At 35.7% G+C, this 20,637-nt stretch overlaps 1 non-coding gene and 1 pseudogene across 1 annotated transcript; both read left to right on the top strand.

The window, feature by feature from the left end:
* The first annotated feature begins 7,673 nt into the window (after nt 1–7,673).
* LOC145096675 (small nucleolar RNA R71) lies at nt 7,674–7,780 on the top strand. Its single transcript, XR_013704046.1, has one exon. It is a non-coding gene; the product is annotated as a small nucleolar RNA R71 (small nucleolar RNA).
* A 9,593-nt stretch (nt 7,781–17,373) lies between these two features.
* LOC145095987 (pentatricopeptide repeat-containing protein At2g25580 pseudogene) lies at nt 17,374–19,030 on the top strand (annotated as a pseudogene).
* Nucleotides 19,031–20,637: the final 1,607 nt, after the last annotated feature.

The raw sequence follows: 20,637 nt of genomic DNA, 5'->3' as shown, positions 1-20,637 counted from the left end.
TCGTTGGTCTCCACATGCTGGTTGTTGTCATTGCTATCGACATTCAACCCTCGATCACGATTGCCCAACGGGGCACAGGTTCGATGTAGTCGAAACGGTTCGCGGAAACCCTTGCTATGCGTGGAGGATTGATTACCTCCGGTTCCACTTCTGATTCTCCTCATAACCATCCACCATTTCTCTGATTGCAAAAGTAGGGGTTGTCCGGTAAGTAGGATCTTACTATGTTGTACGTGCGAGAATAGGAGTAAGAAGATAATTATTGGACAACTATTTAGATATTTATTAGATGATCTTTATCAGTTATATCAATACTTAGGTAGTGTGTACTAGTTATATGAAATCAAGGCAGGATAGTCTTTCGAATAGGTGACTCTAACTTCAAATCCACAATCAAACAAGAACAGGAAGTAAAGTAATGGTCATAGATTTTGAGTCTATAATGCCTAAATTTCATATAACCTGAGCGTATCCACTTAACAACTATTGACCTACTTGATAGAGACATGTTTAGTTCTCATGTAAGCAATTATAGTAATACAAAATACTCCCATAGTATTTTAAACTCATATTTTGTTCTAATGTTCTCATTGTGGTAGTGTCGGTAAGTTTTTAGACTTGTCGCCATATCACAAACATTTTTGGGCATGTGCTAATCACTCTTCGGACCAGCATAGTTGATCAGGCTATGCCACTCCCAAGACAGACCATACATCCCCGAGCTTACCTGTGATATTCAACAATCATTACTTTTGTTTTGTTCTAGAATGATGCTGACCTTAGTATGTATGCATGCATGTATACTTTTAATAAGAAACTATTTATTCCTAAAAGTATAGTTGTTTTGAAAACTTTAAATCAAAGACTTTAGTCCCAATGCATTTATAGTTTGTATATCTTATGTGGTTCGATATACTGAGTTCACTATAAACAATGCTCTGATACCAATCTGTCACACCCCTAAACCAAGAATGGCGGAAACGTCCGGGGGTGGCGGACTTCATGTATAGTATCACAACAACGAGTATAATAGTGCTCAAAGTAAATACAACCAATCATATATATATATATATATATATATATATATATTTGAAAGAGTTACATCATTGTATGACTTACATGTTCTAAATCAGTTACAATATGTAGACAATAAGTATGAAATGTTTGACGCCTTAACGTCCCATCCTCAAAAGCACTTGGTTACTTGTTTAATGATTTCCTGAGAATACAAGTAGTTTTGAAAAAGTGTCAGCACAAAGGTTGGTGAGTTCATAAGCTTTTGATGGTAAGAGTTTGAAAATTTATCTTTGTAAAGCAAGGTATGTTACCAAGAAAATCCAATATTTTCCTTATAAAAGTTATGTAGTCCTAAGTACCGGGACCGGAAATGAACAAGTATTTGTCATACTTAAAGATATAAAGTGGTTTTAAATTGGCGTAAAAAAACCCTTCTAAAATTGAGAAAAACCCGTAATGAATGATGTGTAGTCTTAAATACCAAGACCGAAAGTATACCACAATATCTGTAATTAATGATATAGAAAGTGATTTTAAATCGACATAAAATCCCTTTTTGATTTATACAAAAAGAAAAATCCCGTAAACTTTATGTGTTGTTAACTCCCTATGTGAGCTCTATAATCATACAATGACTAATGAACCTGCCACGACGTTTCTCAGGCGTCGCAAAGCTGATATGACATTTGTCACCCGTAGACCTGCAGGTCCCACTGTAGCTAGCAGCAAGGTGTGGGGTGTCAAACCCAATATAGATCTATACACAATTATCACGTTCTCCCTACAAGAGACTCTGATTATAACTACCAGGAATTCTAACCCGTACTCTAGGAGTACTGAGAAGGATAACTCACAATTTAAGTTAACAAGTTTACGTGTGGTGTGCGTGAGTGTAAAACCTTTTTCTATGGGAATAAAACCTTCCGAAATGTATTTGTTGTGTTAATGGAAAACATAAACCATACCTATTATAGTTTATCCGAAACGTTTGTAATGATGATGTACGTAAACTATATTCAATGTAGTTTATTCAATTGTTTGAGTAAAATGGATGTACCTTGATTTAAAACGAATGTGTTATCCTTTATATTTCAGATGTATTTCAATATATCAAATCCATTTATTAACTGATGCATGTTTATAAACTAAGGCAAAATGTCATTTATTTGCAATAACACACATTCATATAAAGATATACACCTTGCTCAACATGTTACAAGGTGATAAGAAATTGTTAGCATTTTTCTGTTATTACTACTTTCGATCGTTATTATTAGAACATTTATAAAAACTTCTTAATAGGTCCAAATCAGAATCCGTAAATTCCGGGAGTTTGGAAAATGAGTCTAGTTTATTCATAAATTTTTCCATGATTTTTAGTGTACCTTTAACTTGTGTGAACAAGTCCATAATCACAGACTGGTCCGGATTGATGTTTGAAATGATAGACAGTTTTGTAAAAATCACCATAAATTGTAGAAATATCGTATGGAGATGTGCAAGTAGTCATTTTAAATCTAAAAACTTGAAATACATGCACCTAAAACAATTTTAAAAACAAAAATTTTTAAGTTGACCAAAACAGTCCGTGAATGGAGTCCAACTTTTCTGATGAAAGCTGTTAGAAAATTTTAGTTATGTTCTTGGTGTTTTAACTTGTATTCTCCCCCTTAAAACTTAAGAAAACATGATAATAGAGGGGTATGAACTCACCTTGAGTGATTTCAGAAGAGGATTGGTGAATAATGGAAATAAACAACTCAAGAACACTTGAAGACGCCTTGAAGATTTTCGAGAATCTAACATCAAAGTGATGGAGTTTGTGTAAGCAATCAATGGTTTGAGTAGAATGAAGAGCAATAATCACAAGGAGGGTGAATTATACTTACCAAGAATGTGAGAAAGCTTGATACTCAGCCTTGAATCTCGAATTTTGATGGAGAAAGTTTGAGAGAAAAGTGGAGATGGATCCTTGGTGAAATGAGAGCAAATGAGAGAAGTGAGGAGAGAGGATGGTTTATTCCAGTTCTAAAACGTGGGAAAGGGTGATAATTGAGTAGAAAGGACATTGAAGTGACCTAGGTAAGGTGGGGAGGTGTGGCTGGTCATAGAGTGGGTGTGGGGGTGGTTGCTTATGTCATAAGGTAAAGCAAAGTCAACACTCCACCTTAATTATTCACCCACTAGATTTTATTATTTAAATAAGGATTTTCATGAAAATATGATTAAATTATGAATATCTAGGGTTTATTATGTTAAAATATGATTTTGGGTGAAAATCCCGCGTTAAAATAATTAAAAATGGGATTAAAATGTTAAAAATATCGAAAATGGGTGAAAAGTGTCGAATTTCCGAAATCTGGCCGAAGTCTCCGCTTCTGATGTTTGGAACCGGGACTAGAGTGAAGACCGAGAGGAGGAGGGGAGGCACCGAGAGTGCGAGGGAAGGGACCGAGAGTGCGAAGCAGGAGGAACCGAGAGGAGAGGCTCGGTCTCGCGAGTTTCGGCCCGAGAGGTCTCGCTTCCTAGTTTCGGCTCGAGAGGCTTCTGATTCGGCTGCTTAAGGTTTCGGTCCTAAGAGGACTTTCGGTCCCTAAGAGGACTTTCGGGCCCTGAAGCCTATTTTGCTCGATTTTACCCCGATTCAAGCCGTTTTTGACCCGGTTAAGGGTCGGAATGACCCGAATGACTCCCAAAAGTTACAGAAACTTTTGAGAGAGATTTAGGAGAGATTTCACATACTTTGAGAGATTTGGGAGAGATTTGACATTCTTGGAGAGATTTCTCATACAAAGAGATATTTGGGAGAGATTTGACATTCTTGGAGAGATTTCTAATACAAAGAGATATTTGAGAGAGATTACACATACTTGGAGAGATTTGGGAGAGATTTGACATTCTTGGAGAGATTTCTCATACAAAGAGATATTTGAGAGAGATTACACATACTTGGAGAGATTTGGGAAAGATTTGACATTCTTGGAGAGATTTCTCATAGAGAGAAATAGAGTGAAAACAATTGAGAGAGGTTTCATTTGTGACCTTTTTGAGTACCCGGCTTCACAATGCAAGGTCTGTAAACCTTGGTAAGCCTTGTTTAAGGATCTTTCACACTCCTGATGAGTATGCAACATTGTTTTATCGGTTTGGCTCGCCACGTACCATGGTTTTAGGTTAAGGAGATCTAGATGTACGCACTTTTCGATTTATGATCTTTCATTAGAATAGCGAGTTGTATAGAAATTACATAATGTAAATTCTAGTACCCACGGGCAAAATGAGTCGAACGGTTTGACTTGTTGACTTCGGTGGACTTTGACTTGGCCAGAAATTGACGTTTGTCACACCCGGTACTCACCCCCCAATCGAAATACCAACGCCTGTGGCCAATGTGGATCTTGGACCGTTTCCTGAAATGTCACCGTTGCGAAAAACTCGACACAAAACTCCTTGTAGACCCGCTCTTGCACCCGGAACAGATTCTGCCAACCAGAACAGGTAAACAAATACCCATCTCCAATGAATATCTTTCTCAAGAACGGGCCCACACGGTCTACAAGCCCTACTTCCCTCAATCTTTTCCAATTGACTGTTGGAGCAACTGCAATTTCCCTGTTGTAAAGCCACCCCAATGTGTTGTTCCAACGGGTCAAAACATCATGGGTCGTTGTTGCGGGAAAATTGTAAAAGGGGTGCAAACCCGCAACCCCAGCTGGAACCTCTCTTCTTGGAGCCATTCCTGCAAAAACACGGAAAAAAAAAACAGCCAAAACAAATATCCACAAATTAAACATAGAGGAAAATGAATTCTGTTCAGCCCCAGAATTCACGTTGTGAATCATGTAAGATTCACGTCGTGAGTTCGCAACCGCAGAAGGTAGAATCGTACCCATCGGAAAAAAATACAGTCAAAATATCCATGGGTTTTACTCCTATACTACTTCCAAATACTTAGTATGAACATTCAAAGGTTATTTTAACGAATTAATCTCGTCATTTCACTCAATTAACAAACCCTAACCCTAAGTTCATCTATTAGGTCAGAAATTAAACTTTATAAGCAATAATTATTACCTTTGTTGGAAGTATTACGTAAGCACAAGGAAGATTAGTGGATTTTTCGGCTAAAATCGCAGCAATGGGGACCAAGGGGGGACCAATTTCTGCTTCCACTTTGTGATGAATAAAGAATTGAAGGGTGAACTGGTTTCTAGGGGTTTATTCTGTGGTCCCATACTTTTGAAAATTCACGTCGTGAATTCGGTAAGATTCACGTTGTGAATAGTGTTTGGGCTTAAATTTGGGCCATGTACTCACGGACTGATCTTAGGCTTACTAGTTCAATGGGCTAAGCCATATCATGGATTATGTGTCCGGTTCATTCACAATTCACGTCGTGAACGGCTAACTATTCACGTCGTGAATTAAGAGAAAAATCAATTTTTGACTTTGAACTAAGTTCTCAATTATTACTACTTCCATTTTAAGGTCCCTACATTTTCTTCTAATAGAGTTGGATGACTTGATCTAAGTTTTTTTTTAAACTAAAATGCAAAAAGAAAAAGAAAAAATGTTTGCAAACCAAACTCGGGTTGCCTCCCGAGAAACGCTTCTTTTTCTTGGAGTCTTGAGCCGGACTCCGTGCCTCCTACGTTGAGTCCTCGGAAGAATACACCACTAGGATCTTTTGTTCCTTGAATCGCCTCTTGTAAGCTTGAACTCGCCTTTTGTATGCCTTCTTTGAATTTTCTTTTTTAACTTTCTCCTCTTCTTCAAGCTTGCGTTTTGTGCCCTTAGTTTCTTCCTTGCACCTCATCGCATCCTCCTCCTCTTTCACCACCGGCTTTGTCACTCTTGAAGTGACCTCCTCTTCATCACTTGTCATCTCATCCTCTTTGCTCACCCAAGAAGGTGGACTTTTGTAAGCTATGACTTCAACCAAAAATGGAACAGATGCTCTAGGTTTTGTTCTTTTGACTTGATGAACTGCCTTGATCTCTTCTTCCATAAGCTTCTCCAGTTCTTCTAGTTCATTGTCTTTGTTAATTGTGAACACATCTTCTTGAACATGTTCCTTTGGGAAGCCATCTTCTATCCCAAAAACTTCTTTTTCATCTCCAACTCTCAAGGTGAGCTTAGACTCGCGGATATCAACAAGAGCTCCAGCAGTGTTAAGCAATGGCCGGCCAAGGATAATTGGAACATCGGGATCTTCCTTCATATCCATTACTACAAAATCTATTGGAAAAACAAATTTTCCAATTTTTACCAAAATATCCTCCACTATGCCCCGGGGTTGTGTCATTGAACGGTTCGCCATGTGAATCGTCATTTTTGTAGCCTTCATCTTCTGAATTTCCAATTTTTTATAAAATGAAAAATGCATCAAATTAATGCTAGCCCCAGAATCGGCTAAAGCATTAACCTTCAATTTATTACCAAACTCACACGGAAGAGTGAGACGTCTAGGATCCCCCATCTTCTCTGGTGTCTCCCCCAGCACAGCTTTTGAGCTTTGTTCACTTAGAACCACCTTAGACTGCTTCTTTAATTGCTTGCCAGTGTTTATCAAATCTTGTAGTAATTTTTTATGCTCGGGAGTTTTGGATAAGGACTCGACAAAGGGAGTATTAATCGGGATCCCCTTCACATGCTTGACAAACTCTCTATGCTCTCTCTCTCCAGTGGACTAAGGGTAGCTTGGGAAGGAAAAGGCAAAGGCAGCTAATAAACCGAACCAACTACATAATTTTTCTATTCATGATGGTCCCACGTCGTGAACATATTAGGTTCACGTCGTGAATTCTGGAACTCAGCAGCTTCATGATTTTCGAGCTTGATCTTCTTCATCTTTGGATCGGGCTGCTGTGGTTCTTCTTCCAATGCCTCTAGGAACTCAGAGATGGCTTCTTCTTCGGTGTCTATGGCCATTAAATGAGATTGGGTCTTCGTTTCGGTATTTTTCGGGGATAACTTCTCATGAACTAGAGTGGCTAGTTGACCAAATTGTACTTCAAGGTTATGGATGGAGGCTTACTGATTCTTTATCAAAGTTTGTTGTTCCAGAATGGCAGAATCAGTGGCATCGTATCTCTTTTCCGAAGCTTCCATAAACTTCATTAAAATGGTCTCTAGGTCGGGTTTCTTCTCGGCTGGTGGCTGCTCCTTTTGATAAAGGCCTCGACCTGTCTGCCTATACTTCTCTTCTTTTTTGCTTCTTATACTCCTCATATGGCAGTCACTCCTTCTTCGGTTTCCTCCAGTCCTCATCAAACTTATCCCCACTAGAGTAGCACACTTGAACCTTTCTGTTCCCATATTCATCTACATTGTAGTCCTTGGTCAAGTGTGGACCACTACATCTCTCGCAACCCACTCTTATGGCATGTATCGACTGGTCCATCTGTGTTATCCTGCGGTCCATATTATTCAGCATGGCCATGACTGCTGCTATTTCTTCAGTTTGGGCCCCTCCTCCGCCTTTGATTCCTTCTTGCCTCGGGTTGTGGTATTTGCGAGAATGCTTCGCGAATTCTTCAATTAGCTCCTTGACCTCCCTTGGATTTTTCTTTGTCAAAGGTCCTTGAGAATCAAGGAGTTGTCTTGTCATCACGTTGACCCCATCATAAAAGATTGACATCTCTTGTTGCACATTTAGGTCATGCGGAAGGCAATTTCTGAGCAAGCCCTTGTACCGCTCCCATGCTTCGTATAGTGACTCCCCCGGCTGTTGCTCAAAGTTGGCTATTGCCTTCTTGAGTTTGGCTATCTTGGATGGCGGGCAAAACTGGTCTAGGAATTGCTCACGCATTTGAGCCCAAGTGGTGATTGTACCCGGTGGGAGTGCTTTTAACCACTCCTTAGCAGCTCCTTTGAAAGTGATGGGAAGCATCCTAAGCAAGACTGTGTTTCTGTTGACATTTGGGACATTGAAGTAGTCCGCAATGTCATTGACTTCATCTAGATGCTTAAAAGCATCCTCATGATCTTTCCCGAAAAATGGGATGTCCTTCAGGGCAGTCAATATGTGTCCCTTCAGCTCGAATGTGGCAGTGGCAGGTATTGCGGGTTGGACTAAACCGGGACCCACATCTTCTCGGATCCGCTTCTTATAAGCTCCCATGGACATTTCTTCAATTGCTGCCATCTCGTTCCTTGGCTCGTTCTCGGGTTCGCTCGTGTGTTCTTCAAATTCCGGCTCGGTATCGTATTCGGACTCGGTTTGGACGGGTGTCTGATCCAAGTGCTCAATATTGCTCTTGTGCCTCACGGATGAACTTGACTCTCCTGTCTTCTTTCCCGGCTTCCTTGAAAAAGCTGACTTCAATTCTTGCAAGGGCGTCTTTTTCTTGTGAATTGTAGACTCGGGATCTTCAAGTGGTGGCACCAAGGGTGTGTTTGAGCCTCTGGTCATGAACTCCTGCAACTTGCTAAACTAAAAACGTAAAACTAGACTAAAATAATAAAAACTAAAAACTGAAATCTCAGCTTTCACGTCGTGAGTTTATTAAAACTCACGTCGTGAACTCTATGACAGAGACAGAAGAAAAAAAATTAACTAAGCTAAGCTAGCAAAAATAAATAACCAATTATCCTTTTTGCAGATTTTATTCCACAAAAAGGGGTCAATTAATGCAACTAAATAAACTAATAATCTAAGCCGTTCCCCGGCAACGGCGCCAAAAACTTGATGTGCACAAAAGTACTCACTAATTTTAATATTTATAACCTAACAAACTTAACTAACTATGCACTTATAGGCAGTGTACCTAGTCAGATTATAGTATAGTTTGGGTAAGTCGGGTGTCAATCACAGGGAACGGTGTTACTAATTAATTTACTTACTATTAAATTAACCTAATTATTAACAAGTTTAAAAGGGGTTTTACCTGATTTTACAAGATCAGATGAACTTAAATTCAAGTTCACTAATTAAAAACACACTCTTGTTTAGTTTGAATCCACTTCTCACTTATGGCTAGCTAATGATTACGGATTATTAAGTTGGTTTTTAGTTGTATTAGTAATTTAGTTCTAACTTTACCAATAATTAACTAATTCATGTCAAACCATGTATGTTCACACATAATTAAACACAGAACTAATTATGAATGTAAATATGCTATGTAAGATTTGTTATATAAACGCAATTATGATCACAATACACGTTCTCTAGCACAGCTAAGCTTATTTATTCTAATTACTAACTAAGATTGGTCAATCCTAGCTCTAACAATTCAATGTTCACTAAATCATTAGGTAAACAAGTTCATTCAGTTTAATGGTCACTAAGCTACACAGAACATGCAATCAAGCAATTAGATAAACAAACAATAGCATGCTAGGTTATACAAATCAAACACAAGCAATTTTTACCAACTAAAAATTAATCCATAAACATTGAACTATTCATAAGTTTAAAGCTTCATCTAGCTAAACAAGAGTAGCTAGATTCAGTTGCTCATCATAGCAACTAAACCAACACAGCTAAAAATAATGAAAGACATATTCTTATTTAACTACAATATAGACCTTTATTCTTTTCGATGTTGAAAACCTTCTTCCAGAACCTTTCTTTCGCTCCAAATCGTCTTCTGAAACGCCTTCCTTCTGCCCAAGGGTGCCTCTATTCGTAATAGACAAGGATTTATATAGTTGCTGATATCCATAAATTCACGTCGTGAATAGTAAGAAATTCACGTCGTGAGTTGTAGATAACCGTGCCCGTCAAGGATTCCTTCACCCGCGTACATATCTTCTAGAACCAACGATTCACGTCGTGAATCCTTTAAGTCTCACGTCGTGAATAATCTTTTTCCAGATTTTCTTCACTTTTACTCTTTTAATTCCCAAAGTTTCTTTCTTTAACGCTTTCAGTCCCCTTTTCTTCAAAATGTCTTCTTTTTGGCTGTAAATAACATTTAAGCTCATAAGTACCATTATTCTAAACAAATTACCAACTTTTTAATAAAAATGTACTTAAATATTGCCTAAAAATAGGTATATCAGTTACAAAATAATTAACATGATACAATGTGGAAGTATCCCAATTCTGAAATTTAGAGTCACTAGTAGCTTTAGCGAGATCGGATTCAAAAGTACTCAAGCTTCCACTTGCTTCATCAATAATAAAATTGTTGGAAATAGCCATCAAACACACATCCTTTTTTCTTCTTCATCAATGACTCCTCTTTATCAACCCATTGTTTACCTTCAGCACAAGAGCTGTGGACTCCAAAAAAAGTTTCTTCAAAGAATCCACCAATTTCTTGTACTTAGTATCATAAGACTATTCCTTTGGACTATACCTTTTGACTTTCCGATCACAAGCAAAATGATTAGCTCATCCACAATTGAAACATTTACCTTCATCATTCTTAAGATTTCCAAAATCACTCCTTTTAGACATTGATAGTCTATCAAACCTTTAGACACTGATGAGCCATAATTTGTATGAAACCTTCTAGGTCCTCCAAACTTCTTATTTTTTGACTTCTCATAATGCTTCACAATCATTGCAACGCTTGAATAAAGTTGATCATGATATTCTTCTTTTAAATAAGCTCAATCTGATTTGTCACTATCACTTTTAGCGACAAAGCTTGGATTTCTTGAGAAATGAGTTAAATATGTTTCCTTAAAGTTGTCTCTCATAATCTCTTTTCTCAGAACCTTGGTTTCTTCAAAAAAAAAAAAAATAGATTTACATACAAGTTGTGAAGATCTATGGAGTGAATTTTCTCATTGTTTTTTAGAACATCCACATTATGTTCCTACTTATCATCAAGAGAATCTAAAAACTTCAAAACCAAAACATATTTATGTTTGTAAATATCAAACATTCTCATGTCATTAATCAAACAATTAAAAAAATCAAAAGCTTGAGTAAGAGATTCATTCCTTTGAGCAAAGAAGTGTTCATATTTTTGGTTGAGATATTTTTCCCTGGTTGCCTCAACTTCTTTGGTTCCTTTGTATGCTACAGTCAGCGTGTCAATCATATCCTTGGTTGAAACATAGAACAAGATGGTAGGTGTCATAAGGAAGAGAGTTACCAATAGCAAGGAAGAGAGTCACCAATAGCAGCACGAGCACCAACATCAAGATTAAACAATTGATTCTCTTCTTTAGTAATTGATGTTTTCGAGTCTTCTAGTGTAAAAACCAATCTCACGTCATAACACTCCCTGTATCACATCGTGATCCACGTCTGATGCTAAATCCTAATGTCTTAAGTCCTTAATCCATTAAGTCATCCATTCCAACTTTTCAGAGGGCTTTCATACATCTAAAGCAACATAAAAATCTTTGCTTTATGGACATGCATGTCCAATGCATGTCTTGAAATTGATTAGGTCAAAATGGTGAAAATGAGATCCAAATCTCATTCATGGGACCAAACTCAACCAAACCATAGATTTAGCACACCAAACCTCAAATGGACCTCATGGATCCATAAAGTTGCCAACTTTATGGAATCTAACCACTCAAACCACCTCCAACATGAAGAAAAAGGCACAAAATTCTAGATCTTAGAAGATTAACACATAAAGGTTGGAACTTGAGGACTTACCATGGTCCAAGGTATGATCTTTAAGGTGGTGAGGGAACTTGCTTGCTAGATCTAAGCACCAAGAACTTCTTTTTCTTCTTCTTCTTCAAAGCACCAAAATCTCCATAAATGGATGGAAGAGGGGAGAGGAGGCTCAAAATGGTGAAAGGGAGGCTAGGGTTTCTCTCAAGATGATCTAGATACAATGGAGGCTTATAAAATGCCCCGAAAATACAGAACCAACCCTTATATATGATGAAAACCCTAAAAACTCGTGGGCTTAGGCTGCATAGTTCTCATGTCGTGAGCCCTTAATGCTAGTGTCGTTAGCACGGTTTAAATCAACATTTTCAATTAATCGCTTCTCATGTCCTGAGCTTTAACTGCTCATGCCGTGAGCTCAGTTTTTCCCCAAATTCTTCTCAACTTTGAACAGTCATAACTTGTTCGCTTCAACTCCGATTTTACGATCATTATATCCAAGAAAAGGTAATGAGAAGCTCTAAACTTCTATCAACTCCCCCTTGCCATAAAACTTTCCAAATTAAAATCGAAAATTCATAAAAGGCCTGAACTGCCACTTTACCGATATATAATTGGGCTCCAAAACACAAACCGAACTCCCAGATCATCTAAACCACATTACCCACACTCAAAGGGGGTCTAGGCCTCTTTCCCAAAGGCCTTAAGCCTTATGATAACCGGTCCTCGGGTCACGTCCCCGAATCACAAAACGATTCGGAAGAGGGCATTACATAAGGTGTTTAGGATATATTTTGATACTCAAAAGGACTTTTAGTCGAAATAGCTTATTTATTTATAGTGTTAGAAAAATAAGTTTTTAAAAAATTGTTTGGATTTTTTTTTTGGGGGAAAAGTCAAGTCAATAAGTTTTTTATCAAAAAAACTGTGTTTGACTTGTTTAAAGGGTATTTTAAGATAATATTAACTTTAAAGACTAACAAATCAATAAAAGATTTAGAAAAATTACAAATTTTAATTTTTTAAAATCTTATTTTTGAATGTTAAGAAGAAATTGTTTTAAAAATCTTTTTCCTTTTGCCAAACTTTTATTTATTTATTTATTTTAAAAAGTAAATAATGTATTTTAATTTATTTTGATTTTTAAGATAAAATCCAAATTCCCATTTCTCGACGTCTACTTCCTGAAAATGTCGTCTGCTGGTCAACAAGCAACAGGTGCCTGACTGCTTTCCGGTCATCCTTGCCTCTAGCTGACGCAGGAGCTTGGGGTTTCATCTTTGCCGGCGGTTCCCCCAAAGCTGCATGCCACCTCATGAATCCTCTTTTACCACCACGTCTTGGTTGATTACTCTTGAGTCATACTATCGGACTTCCTATTCACAACAATCGCATCCATCCATTGTGTGCAATTTGTTCCTATTGATTAAGAGACGAGAGAAGCTGGAAAAATCGAGAGTGATGAGGGTTTATGATTAAAGCGCTCTGTGGGTTGATTCGGTATGAGCAGCTGGCGTCGCCGCCTGTGGGGACAGCTGACATCTCCGCCTTACCTTTTGGTTTGCCAGTTTTTTGGCTGTCGATTATATGTACGTTGGTTTGAGGTATCTGGGTTTATGAAGCTGCTATCAGTTTGGATACGTTAAGGGTGATCGATGAAATGCCTGTTGGGGGTAGGTATTGATTTCCAATGTATTTTCTTTAGTTGTTTCTTTCTTGGTTTCAAATATTAGGTAGATGCAACTATGCATCAGGAAAGAAGCAAAGATATAAAATAGACAAACAGATCACCTATGTCGTTACAATTTTTTGTAGTTTATACCGGGTTATTTATATAAAATGTGCTCAAAAAGAGATGCTTATTGTTAATTTATTCATCAGTGGATTATTAATCGTAATAGATTCTTGTGGGTAATACATGCCACGCAACTCTATTATGATTTGTGAAGATCTTGTATATAGCATGCTACTTGTTTGATGAAAATCCTCAACGAATAAATGGAATGACAGTGTATTCGTGTTTTGTAACTTGTAAGCATGTTGGTGTTATGGGTAAAATATTTAACTCTTTGCTATTATGGATAAAAGTAATGTGTATTGTTGTAAGTTGTAAGTATGTTGGTATTATGGGTAAAATATTTAACTCTGCTATTATGGATAAAAGTTAAAGTGCATTGCCCATATCAGTGAAAAAGGCAAAGCATGTTGGTATCTTATTTTGGAAAATATATATGGGATAAAACCCATTATTGACTATGTATTTCAAATCTATTAGATGAAAACAAATTAGCAAATATAGAAAGGTAAGGAATGGTATTTTTACCAGGAAGTCATAACATTTTAAGGGCTTTCGTATTATTAAATAAATATTTAACATTATTTATTTAGATAATACTTTACCCATTTGACATTTAATCCCCTGTTGCATCTTCATGTTGGTGCATAAGTTCCTTTCCCTTTTTGGTGGTTGTGAACAAGAAGCTGCTCAAAAATTCCAAGAGCTAAAAAAAAAAAGTGAACTGACTTTTTACTATCATAATTAATTGTCTCCCAAGATTGGCATACTCAGATGATTTGTTAAGCTGTTGTATATATTAATTATTTTTCATTGTTTAAACACTATACTTTTGGCCTGGCATAGAAAAAGACGGAAAACAGTAGAAAAAGTCGAGAGATAAAAAGGTAGTTTATGGTTATTTCTATTGTCAAAATATATTAATTACAAATGATATAATCATGTCTAAATGAGTAAATGTGTATAGTGGGAAACTCTGTCCTATTTGAATTAGAATAATGTTGTGCCTTTGCATGAATTTTCACCACATCTGTTGATAATATTTAGTTTTCTGATACAGCATACAACCAAAAAATAAACATTAAAACCTTATTGGAGTTTTACATATGTAATCGTTTGAGAAAGTTTAAGCAATCATGAACTTTGCTAAAAAAAATTGTTTTAGACTTGTTATATATTGTAAACCGAACTCTTTCGGAAATGAAGGAATTGAATCGGTGTTTTATTTGCCATATAACTGTTAAAGCACTGGACTTATGCAAGTTTGAACCATTGAATAAGGTCCATCCAAATTGTAATCGAGTTTATAATAACATATCACATGAATAAAAATCAACCTGGTATGATTGGTTCATAGTACAATATGCACATATACATTAATCAACATTAGTCAGAGCTTTAAAGTGTTTCCTTACACCTGAACAGTATCCTGTCCAACATCTTTTCCAATCAACTATATATCTGCACTTTGTCCATATTTTTAAGCATACATTATAATTTATACATGTAGAAGCACGTGACGTGGATTGTATGTTGCATATGGATTCACGAGGGTAAGGCTTGTTGTCAATTTTTTCCTTTCTGAAAATTATTGCTTTAGTAGTGGTAGTCAATTTTTTGATTTTTTGGAGGCAGGGACTTTTGTTTTAACTTCATGATTTCAACTTGGCTACAAGAAAAAGCCCAAGAACAGGTACCTTCTGGTATCAATTTTGTTTCATCAAATCAATCCTATGTCAGTTTCTTTTTTAATTATTGAGATTTTTCCACATTCATTTGAAGGCAGAAATGTGTTGTGTTCTTGACTGAAGGTTGCTAAAGTTGTTTAGATGTTATTGTGTTGTGCACGGTTTTTTGATTGAACATGAATTGTCTGTAATTATGACGCTTCAGTTCATCAACTATGTCCATTTGTTTCGGTTTAAGGTTTTGGAAGACTTAATGTAGAATGAAGTGGTTAATATAAAAAAGTTGCAGGTTTCCAAATGGTCTAATGTCATAAAAACCCTCAAAATTTCAAGAAATTTTCGGTTATATCCTAAGTCCATTTTTATGTCCACGAAAACCGCACATTTGGAAAAAAAAAATTGTCATAATTGCCCTCTTTTCCGATTTTACCCTTCTATGGCATTAGGGGGTGTTTGGTTACAGATAGACACATGTTAGGGGATGTTTGGCATCAGGGATAATCCGGCGACCTGCAACTTCCGGTGACCCTTTGTGGTCCTTCTCTCGTCGTCGGCAACCACCAATCGAGGGGAAAAGGAAGCAGCGACAGGGTGGATCGGGAAATTATATTCGAAGAAGAAGAAGAAGAACCGTGCTCCTAACGATCACCTCCTCCTCCTTCCTGCTAAAAGAACCGATTCAACGACCACACCTCAAACTCATATTCAAATCTGAAATCTAACCTTAAAATTATATTCAAACATGAAATCAAACAGTAATCAAACCTCAAAACCAAACATAAAAGTAAAAAACACTTAAATCCAATGATTGTGTGCATTTCCAGTTAGCCCAAGGAAATCACAAACAAGTAATGGAATAGGGGTGAAAAGATTAGGGCATTTTCTTCGTTAGCTATCACGCCACCATCATCTCCTCTGTTATGTTTTTGTCAACATTGTGCAAGAACAACCATGGCATTTTAAAGATCATCAGGTCTTCTTATCTATCTGGTCATCATCTGAAATCATCCTCTTGACCAAAGAAAAGAGGATTCCTAATGCCCTTCGTTTAATTTCGATTTTGGATTTCCTCATATTTGAAACCAAATACAGCTTCAACACAAACCCAGGAAAAAAAAAACCCAAATTTGAAACTTTAATAATCAAATGAAATCAGATTTGCATATGGCTATCAAACCCTAATCAAGCTCACCAACAGATACGGGGATTGAGTAGAGAGAATAAGAGCTACAAAATTGGCCAATGGTAGCAAACCTGATTGTTCTCCGCTGATTTCTTTGAAGCAGCGAGCACTGGAGGTGCTTTCCCAAACATCCCCTAATGCCAAACATCCTTTAACATGTGTTGATTTGTAACCAAACACCCCCTAATGTCATAGAGGGTAAAATCGGAAAAAAGTGCAATTATAACAATTTTTGCTTAAATGTGCGGTTTTTGTTGACATAAAAATGGACTTAGGATATAACCAAACATTTTTCGAAAATTTGAGGGTTTTTATGGCATTAGCCCTTTCCAAATTCCAACCTTTTACGTATTAATTTTAGCAGAGTGACATTGGATCAAGGAAGCATTTAATGATTATAAGTGTATTGTGATTGAATTTGTTATAGGATGGCATAACATCTCAAATCATTCTTCCATAAATTCAACTAATGCGGATCCCTTCACATATCTTGTTATATTAAAGCTGATGATATCAATTAGTATATGTTTTGCCTTTATAATAATAAAGTTTATTTGTGTTGTAGGAACAACCGAGTGCAAAATCAGGGTGCATGTTTCGATTTAGTTGACTGCACTTGAAACCAAATCTTCTAAAGGGTCTATGGAGGTTGACCAATGTGGGTCAAAATTTTCCGGTGTTGGAAGCTTTTCCTAGAGAGGGTGTATCATTTGGTTCTGATTACTCTGAGGGCCTCGGTTCTCAGCTTCATGGCAATTACCAAGTTTTTTATCTTTGTGTCTTTAAATCCCTTTTCTTTAAATACCCAAATTTCTTTTCCTTATTTAAAAAAAATAATAATAATAATAAATAAACAAATAAATAAAAACGTGAATTATGCCTTTTGTCCTTCACTACAACTATTTTGTCAATTTTGGTCCCAAAAGTGAAGTCATATTTTACTTCGGACAAAGACCAAAAAGCCACATAAACCTCAAATGATAACTAAAATTGTGTAGACCTTTTTTTGTTGGTTGAAATTGATACCATTGGATATATAGGTTCAGGTGGAAAGTACAAGATATTAATAAAATGAGATGCATATTTAGAAAACCCTCATCTCAAAAAATGTAATTGTTAAATGTGTTATTGTAAAACTTGAAACATATTTGAAATAATGGCAAAAAAAAAAAATGAAGGTACCAATATTTTCATGGATCTGGAATGAACTTCTTTCTGTTTTTGAGTCCTAACATGTTTCATTTTCCTTTTTTGCAGATGCTGCTAAGTTTTTCATTAAAAGGGCCCTTTATCCTAGGCACTTAGACAGTTAGACTAGACAGTTACATATGGTTGTTTCTCTTTCACTTAATACGAATAAAGGAGCCTATTTAGGCAATGTACTTTGAAAATTCTAACCATTTATAGTGTTGCACTTTATACTTGGTAGAAAGATTAAAAAGTACATATATTATTTTATATCCGATTTATCGTTTGAACATCATTTTTAAAATTCCAAAAGTACCCTCTACGGGCCGTGCTCAGCACGGTCCTCTCAAATTCACTAGTATATATATATATATATATATATATATATATATATATATATATATATATATATATATATATATATATATATATATATCGGGGCACTATTGAAGAGCTTGATGCTCTCTACAAGGATGGAAAGTTAAAAGAAGCCTAGAGGTTTGGATTTAGTCGGGGCAGAAAAACATGTGTTGACATGCCTAGGTTGTTATTGTTGATGAAGAATGCGGAGATTCTCAGACACTTAAAGAGACAAAGAAGTTCATGAATACCTTAAACGGTCAGTATTAAGATCTCATTGTGATATTTATATTTACAACCAAATCTTGGAAATATATTCCAAATGTGGTTCCATGGAAGAGGCATATATGGTGTTTAATGAAAAGACTCAAAAAAACTATCACTTCTTGGAACACAATGATAACATAGCTTGCTAAAAACGGCCACGAAGAAGACGCAATTGAAATATTTAAGAGGTTCAAAAGGTGGGATTAAAGCCTGATAATTAAATGTTTCTTGGTGTCCTCACTGCATGTAATGTTGTAGGAGACATCAGAGAAGGGCTATTGCACTTCGAGTCTATGATCAAGATTTACAATCTTGCTCCATCCATGGATAATTATGCAAGCGTGGTTGATATGCATGGGAGTGCAGGGTACTTAAATGAAGCATTAGAATTCATTGAAAAGATGTCAATCGAGCCAAGTGTCGAAATTTAGGAAAATATCATGAATCAACGTAGGGTTTACGGTGATTTGGAGCTCGGATACCATTGTTTTGAGATGGTTAACCTTCTACAGCCTTCTCGTTTAGATGAACAATCAAGGAAAGATTGATACCAAACAAAAAAAGAAAACAGAAAGAAAAAAAAAAAGAAATCATTAGAGTTTAATCTTGTAGGTGTTAAAACCAAAACTCATAAGTATAAGGCCGGTGATACTTCTCACCCTAATCATGAGAAGTTCTACTGTCATCTTCAACGTTTAAAACAACACATGATAGGTGTCGGGTATGTGGCCGAGACTGAATCAGTAGTTCATGATGTGAACACTGAAGCTAAAAAAGAATCTCTTTTAATATATAGTGAAAGACTTTATCTAGTGGAAGTTCTTTTGACTAGTCCAGTGTGTGCACGAGTATTAATATATAAAAATATTCATGTTTGTGCTGATTGCCATAAAGCACTCAAAATTATTTCGAAAGTGGTTGGAAGAGAGATAATTGCACGTGATGCAAACAGGTTTCATTATGCAAAAAATGAAGTATGTTCTTGTGGAGATTATTAGTGATAATTCAGCTTTTATAGTTAATCTGTTTTGGTAATTCTATAAATACTTAGTGTTTTGTTCACTGTGTATCTATCGATTATCTCAACGTTTTCTGAATGGAGTCATATTTTTATCACTAATAATCATTTTACAATTGTTTGCTTCTTTTCCCATTGAGTGTTGTATGGATAAATGATGTCTATTTGTTCTATAAACAAAGAATGTTTTTTTTTTGAAATAAACCATCTTAATGATTTTACCCTTATGTGTAGAAATGACACCCACTAAAAAAATGTCTCCCTAAGAACAATGGTTGGTTGGGGATAAAAGGCTGGGACCGAGAAAAAGAAACCCCCTGCCTATGGATGAATCCACAGGTAAAAAGTAATGTCCCCAATAAGTGCATCAAGCAAAAAAGAAATAGAACATTTGTCCGGTATATATATATATATATATATATATATATATATATATATATATATAAGTCAAATGATTTAGATAGGAATATTATGAGAATCATCATAATAAAGAGCATCTTATTAGTGGGAGGGGAATTTTGGGTTTTTTTATTAAATTTAGCATGTTGCAACAGATTATTATAAAATAGTAGTTGGAAGGAGAGATAATTATATTTTCTGAAATCTGGTCCTGCACCTTAGCAGAGAACTAGACTCTAGAAATTCCTGTAAGCATTAAGGTTTCTTGTGTTGTTTTTGAGTATTTTCAATCAAAATAAGAAGTTGTTGATTATTGTTGATTTCTACTTAAAAGTCAGGTTTATTGCACCTTCAAAAGCAATATATATATATATATATATATATATATATATATATATATATATATATATATATATATATATATATATGAAAATTTGTTGCTATTGCTCATGTTTCCTTTGATGGATTAATCATCTTTCAATATCCACTACCATATTTCGTTTTTAAAGGTACAATGAACCTAACTTTTAAGTAGAAATCAACAACAAAAAGCAATAATCAATAATTTCCTGTATTGACTGAAAATACTCAAAACAACACAAGAAACCCTAATGTTTACTGGAATTTCGAATGTCTAGTTCTCTCCCAAGGTGCTGGACCAGATTTCAAAAAAGATAATCTTCTCACCTTCCAACTACCTTCTTATAATAATCTGTTGCTACAAACTAAATATAATAAAAAGCCCAAAATTTCCGTCTTATTAATAAGATGCTCTTTATTATGATGATTTCCTATAATACTCCTATCTAAATCATTTGATTAATATCCAAAAGCAATACTATAAAGGCTTCTCAGGTGAATAAGAAAAAACACCAATATATATATATATATATATATATATATATATATATATATATATATATATATATATATATATATACATATATATATATATCATACTGGACAAAGGTGCTATTTTTTTTTTTTTTTGCTTATGCACTTAATAGGGAAATTGTTTTTTACATGTTCACTTTTATCAAGGTGAGACCCACAGGCAAGGGGTTTCTTTTTCCCGATCCCAATCATTGTTCTTAGGAAGACATTTTTAATGGGCATCATTTCTACACATAAGGGTAAAATCATTAAGATGGTTCATTTTATTTCAAAAAAGAAAACATTCTTTGTTTA

Source organism: Lactuca serriola, chromosome 3, assembly GCF_051521515.1.
Source record: "Lactuca serriola cultivar US96UC23 chromosome 3, Lser_US96UC23_V15, whole genome shotgun sequence".
Taxonomy (NCBI): Eukaryota; Viridiplantae; Streptophyta; class Magnoliopsida; order Asterales; family Asteraceae; genus Lactuca; species Lactuca serriola.
Note: the sequence above shows the minus strand (reverse complement) of the source record. Positions and strands in the feature narration are given on the sequence as shown.